Genomic DNA, 7,079 nt, shown 5'->3' with positions numbered 1-7,079 from the left:
TCCTAAAAATTGGTTGCTGCCGTACTGAAAATATGGTATAATTTCTTCCACATCCCCACTGCCATCAATAAAAGAGGGTGGGCCTGTCATGGATGCCTTTGCTTTTTAATCTATAGTTGATGAAACAAGGGCATTACTTTAGAATTTTAAAAAATAGTATGAGCAATGGAAATCATATTAATGAAATACGAATATGCTGCTAATTACTTGTGCAAATGAACAACTAGAAAGTAAAACATTGGTCTATGGCCGTGCCACCCTGAACTTGCCCAATCTCATCTGATCTGGGAAGCTAAGCAGGGTCGGGCCTGGTTAGTATTTGGATGGGAGACCACCTAGGAAGACCACGTGCTGTAGGCGGGGGGTGGGGGGTGGGAGGAAGAAAGAAAGAAAATAAAACATCGACCGTTTATACCTGCCAGACACTTTACAAAGCACTCCTTGTAGGTATCATGGAATTAGATACTGCCACCACTGTTTTATAGACAAAAATTCTGATGCTCTGAGATGTTAGGTAACTTGCCCAAAGACATAATCAATAAGCAACAGAGCTGGTATTTGAAGCCAGGCCAGTTGACTTTGAATTCAACATTTATCCTATTTCATCACATCTGTCTTCTGAATGTGACTGGGATTAGAGTTATCTATGTAGGAAAACGGTCTGCTTCATGTTGCATAAGGATGGTTGCACCTGGGAATGGTGTGATGTGCTAAAAAGAGGACTGGACCCAAATCAGGAGAACCAAGTCCCCTCTCCACCTGCTATTAAACACTATTAAATGTGTGGTTTTACAGAAGTCAACTTGAGCACTTGGTTTTCTTCTGATGGACTAAACCATCTCAAAGTCTCCTTTATTTCTAAAAGTGTATGGCTCTGTTTGTTTCTACTTATTTAACTTTAACTTTCAGCTGCTACATAATTATCGTGTAGATGTGTAGGTTCTGAAAAGTCAGTTATTAGGAAAGAAGCAAATTAACTTGGTCAGGATGTTATATGAAGCTTTAAAACACTGTTGAGGCTCTAAACAAAAAGTCAACACAAAACGGCAAGAGTGTGGAGAAACTGATATTCTCATATTATTGTAGGGGGGTAAATTAGTACAAATTTTTTTTTAGGGCAATTTGGCAATTTCTATAAAAATCTGACCCAGAAAATCCATCTCCAGAAATGTATCCTTTGGCTGTAAGAATATCCTCCAGCCATACTCCTCCATATGCACAGAAGGATACTTTGCAGCACTGTATGTAAGTGCAAAAGATTAAAAGCAACTGAAGTGTCCATCAACAGAGGACTGATTAAATAAACTAAGATACACCCACAGTACATACTACTATGCAGCTATTAAGAAAAATGAGGCAGATGACATGTACTAATATGAAAAGCTCGCAAAATCTATTGCTAACTTTTTAGGTGCTGGACAGTGTCGATAGTATTCTGCTGCTTTTGGGGAATGCCATATGTGCTTCTGTGTGTATGGAATACCTCTAGAAGGATACAGAGGAATCTAGTAACTGCAGTCACCTCTGGAGACAGGAGCTGAGGGTCTGGGGGATGGAGGTAAAAGAGGGAATTCCTGTTTGGTAGTGGTTTAATTTTTTTTTAACCATATATATGTAGTATTGCTAATTGAATGGGTAGAGGATGGATGGACAGATGAATGGATGAAGAGAGACAACAAAGTCAATAGAGAACTATGGTTGTTACATGAAATCAGAGCAAGAAACATCTTGCTCAGACTATATACACAATCTCTAACCAAAATCACATTTATTCAACATAATCATATACCTTACGAATCAGCAGTAAAAACAGCAACTACCCTGTGAGTGTTTTACGTCCAGCACTTCACTGAATCTACACTCCATCACCACAGAGCAACATATTATTGTACTTCAACGTATACTTCCCTTACAGATGGCTAAATTGAGGTTCAGAGAGGGGGAGTAACTCACCCAGGGGCACCCAGCTTACAAGCAAGTATCAAGTTTTGAATCCAGGCTTGCTGATTGCAAAGCCACTAACCCTATTTATCACTGACTAAAATTGATGATGTTGCAAATCAGCACACTTTTATGCAAAGTGGACTTTGCTCATTGGCAAACTGGAAAAATGAGTCCGACAGCATTCTCTCCATGTTTTGTTTCACTAAATAAAACCACAGGATTCATCCCAGATTTATTTGGAAAGCCAGGAAAGTTGCGTTTTGTCCTGAAATGGCCAGATCCACAATACACAGAATAAACTCTTCAATAGTGTTCACCCTGTTCCTCATTAATTCTCCTCCTATTTCACCTCACTGAAAAGACGGGGCTGGCGGACGAGTGGGCTGGTCCTCTCTCTGATGCAGAGGTCCAAGCTGATCCTGACAGAGCGCCAAGGGCCTGCAATGCTGAAAGCAGTCGCTGCCAACAGTACAGCTAATCATCATTATTTTCTGGAAAGGCCCTCTGAGACCTTGAGCATAAAAGAGCCAGTTTCAAACCGGAGGATCGTCTCTGGTCTGTACTGTACCCACGGGGAGCAGTTGTGGTATCAACAAGCTCCTGACACAGATCTGAAATGACTTTGATAACAGCAGCAACAAAAAAGCCCTCAGCTGCCTCAAGGAACGCACACAGCAACATCTCCTCCCTAGCACAATTACGGGCGCTCACCTGGCTCTCCAGGTGCATCAGCATTGGGGGCCCTGCTCTCACTTCCCGGCTACTTTCCGTTTTTGGACGCCTTAAATTGCTTAGGCTGAGAGTTAGCAAGCTGCACCAGATAAACATTGTTCTCCAGGGTTGGTTACTTTTAACATAAGCTACCAAAACGTGCCTGAATGTTACTTCAGGCAAGTAATTCAATGCTTAAAAAAAATTTTTGTTTTGGCTCAGCAACAGTATATGTACTTGTGAAGCAACTGAATATTCAAATACTGTAATTGGAGATGATTTACATTGTTTTGAATTAACTAAAATTCCATTGTTAAGCACAAATACTGCTTCACTAAATCATCACGCTTTTAATAGGTCCACGTGAGCAGGTTACCTAGCGCATTAGGATTTATAACGCTCCTGGGGAGCTGACCACTGTATTATGCTTCCTGCTGCTAGGTAATATGCATGACACATTTCTGGACACTAATTCATTTATTTAATAGTAACAGTATGCAAAAACAGAGTTCAAAATGAGGCTGACAAAGGAGGTATAAAAGTTTTATTAATCCATAGCTAATCAAAGGCCAGTAGAAGGCATATAATGGTGGCATTTACAGACCATATCGAATGTGAATAAATTAACTTTTTGTTTCCTAAAATCTTACTAATAGGATGTATTCGACTTGAAACATTTATACTTTTAATTACAGAGGCAAGCAATTTGGAGCAGGTTTCCAGCTGCACTTTCCTTAAAAGCTACAACTTTGCATCAAGGATCAACACAAATCCTGTCATCAGCTGTGGTCTCAAATATGATCAATTACAACACAAGCTGCTTCACACTAAACTGCAATATTGTTTATTTTATTGCTGGTTTTATTGCATGCTGTCAGTCATTAGAAAAATATTTTCCCTGAAAAATGAAAGTATCTACTTAATTTCTCTCCCATTGCCCTGATCACTACACAAAGCATAAAAGCAGATGGCATAATGCCTCCTGTAGAAAACCTTTTTTATAGTTTGATGGATCAATTTTACAACAAATCAGAGCAAAGAAAGAGAGTTTCAAGTAGAAGAAAAAGAGCACATCAGAAAGAAACACTGAAGTGTGTGGGAGAAACATTCACTTGGCTTAGTTTAATAGCATATGTTGGGAGAATATTTGCTCATTATTTCTAAGTTGAAACAAGGAAATAAAGACATCTAAAACATAAACCTCTTTTCATTCTAGAATTCTAAGCATATTCTACTGTTCTGAGCATTTTGTAGCAATCGGTTCTTACATAATAATGTTATATGAGTATTGTTCTCATATTGAAGATAAGAAAGAGATCCTAGAATTATCCATGGCAGTGTTTTCCTGAGTGTATTTTGTAGAGAATAGGTTAAAGAACTTTTGGATATTAGGAGGGTTTATATTAAAGAAGGGTTCTCTGGTCAAATGGCTTTAGGGAATGCTGGATTAAATAAAGCTGAGTAAATATGTATCTTTACTTTAGGTTTTCTCATATCCTTTAATATACTGATGGAAATCATAAGATTCCAAAAGGAAGATATGGTATGAAGTTTTCCTTAAATTTATTTGCTTGTGAATTTTTTACTGAGAAGGAAAAAAAAACCCAGAGCATCACAGAGCTCAGTGTAGGAAACACAAATATAAAGCATATGGTCTCACACTGACGATTAAGACACAACCAATGGATCTTAAATCTTTCCGGGATCTTTCTCCAAATTTTTAAATCTTTCTCCAAATTCTGCCCCCACCATCCCTCTCTGCTACATATTAATAGAAGCCCACCTCCATCCTTACCTCAGGAAATTTACAGAATACTTTGAAATCCATACACAGATACATACAATCTTCTATTATCAATATCCTAGCCCCTAACCCAGAAAGTCCTAGATATGCCTATTAGTCAACTTGGGAGAAGTAATGATTTTGAATGAAGTAAAGAAAATGGACATTATGATTCATTTTATACACAGGGAATGCACTCATAGCAATGGGCCTGAAAGGGTGGTAAATATTCTGTGGTCATCGTAAGGCTTACAAAAATTTCTATCACCCTTTAACCAGCACCTGCAGGTATCGAACAAAAAATAAATAGCTCCCACCCCCAAAATCATAGTGGTATTTTCATATAACAGGATATAACTCATTCAAAACAGCATTGGGATGCAACTAGAAAATAAGTTTAGTAAGGTCACAGGTGACAATATTCGAAAATCAATTACATTTCTATATATGAACAATGAACACTTAGAAATTAAAATTTAAAAAATAGTAATATTTATAGTAGCATTAAAAATGAAACATTTAGGAATAAATCTAACAAAATAAGTGCAAGAGCCACATGTTGGAAATTATCAAATATTAATAAGAGAAATGAAAAATAGTCTAAATAAATAGAGAGGTATAGTGCATTCATAGATCGGAAGACTCAATATTGCTAAGATCTTAATTTTCTCCAAATTGATCTTTATAATCAGCAAAATCCCAGTCAAAGAATCAGCATGCTTTAGGAAGAAATTGACAAGCTAATTCTAAAATTTATATGGAAAAGCTGAGGATCTAAAATAGCCAAAACAATTTTGAAAAGAACAAAACTGGAAGACTTGTACTAATTTACCTCAAGTCCTACTCTAAAGCTACAATAATCAGGATGGTATAGTACTGACATAAGGATAGACATGTACATGAATAAAAGAGAGTGGAAAATTCAGAAACACACTGAAATATTGTCAGTTGATGATCAGAAAAGGTGCCAAGGTAATTCAATGGAGAAAATCTTTTCAACAATGGTGCTAGAACAATTATGTATAATTGAATGCCAAAAAAAAAAAAAAAATGAACCTTGGTCTTTTCTTCAGACTATATATAAAAATTAACTTGAGATGAATCATGAACATCTATGTAAAACCTAAAACTATAAAACTTCTAGAAGAAACATATGACCTTAAGGTTAGGTAAAGATTTCTTAGAATACTAAAAGCACAAACCATAGAATTAAAAAAAAAAAAGGTAAATTAGACTTTCTCAAAATCAAATACTTTTGCTCTTCTGAAGACTCAGTTATAAAAATAAAACAACCAGCTACAGATTGGGAAAAATATTTGCAAAACAAATATCTGATAAAAGACTTGTACCAGAATATATTAAGGATTCTTAACCACTCAATAAGAAAACAAATGAGTCAATTTTAAAAATGGGCAAAAATTTGAACAGATGCTTCACCAAAGAAAAGATGTGATGGCAAATAGATATTTAAATTAGAAAATACAAATTAAAAACACAGTGAGATACCACTACGTACATACCAGAATGGCTAAGCATTAACAAGTCTGAAAATATGAAGGGTTGGTGAGTATATGGAGCAGCGTCACGTCTCTTCCATTACTGATGGGAATGCAAAGTGGTAGTCATTTTAGAACATCAGTTGGCAGTTTCTAATAAAGGTAAACACACATTACCATACAACCTAGCAATCTCACTCCTAAGTATTTACCAAAGAGAAATGCAAACATATATCCACACAGAAACCTGTATGTTAATATTTAGAGCAGTTTTATACATAATTGACACAAACTAGAAATACCTCAGTTATCTTTTAAAGGGTGACTGGGGAAGTAAGTTGTGGTACAACCATACAATACAGTAGTATTCAGCAATGAAAAGCAATGAACTGACTCATGCAACAACATGAATGAATCTCAGAAGTATTGATAAATGAAAGATGTCACACACAGAAGATTTCATACTGTATGATTCTATTTATCTCATAATCTTGAAAAAGCAAAACTATAGAGACCAATCAGATCAGTGATTGCCAGGGATTGGGAGTTGTGAGAGATGACTGATTAAAAAAGGGTACAAGGGAAACTGGAGATGGCAGAAATATTTTGTGTATTGATTTAGATAGTGGGTAGCAGGACTATATACATTTATAAAGACTAGTTGAACTGTACAACTCTAAAGAGTAAATTTTACTGTATGTAAATTATACTTTCATAAAACTGATTTTAAAAATAGGGCATGAATTCATACTTGCTTTGATTTATCTTACATTTTATCTAACATATCCACATGAAAGATCATTCTACAATTTAGTGGTATTAAGCATTTTATATACAACTTTGATTTTAATGTGGAGGATTCAGTTTAGTGGATTGTTGGTGTTAAAAATCTTTTGACATGTTGTCACACCCAAAGTGAAATTTCCTCACATAAAGTAGTAAAATACACTGGTGTTATTATGAGAATTCTTAATTGAAGGAAGTGGCCAACTAAAAACCACAAAGAAACGGAAAGTGCCAGATGTTGTGACTTTGCCTTCCTGGTCTGAAACTTCTCAGTCCTGGCTCTGATCTGGGGAACTGAGAACCCCTAAGCTAGACGAGCAGTTAAGAAGCCCTTCCAATCAGGGACATAAAAAATTGCA

General features: G+C 36.2%; 1 pseudogene; it reads left to right on the top strand.

Annotated features, from left to right (window-relative positions):
- Positions 1-241: 241 nt before the first annotated feature.
- On the top strand, positions 242-360 carry LOC120604656 (uncharacterized; annotated as a pseudogene).
- The last annotated feature ends 6,719 nt before the right edge of the window (positions 361-7,079 follow it).

This window comes from Pteropus medius, unplaced genomic scaffold, assembly GCF_902729225.1.
Source record: "Pteropus medius unplaced genomic scaffold, Ma_sr-lr_union100, whole genome shotgun sequence".
Lineage (NCBI taxonomy): Eukaryota > Metazoa > Chordata > Mammalia > Chiroptera > Pteropodidae > Pteropus > Pteropus medius.
Note: the sequence above shows the minus strand (reverse complement) of the source record. Positions and strands in the feature narration are given on the sequence as shown.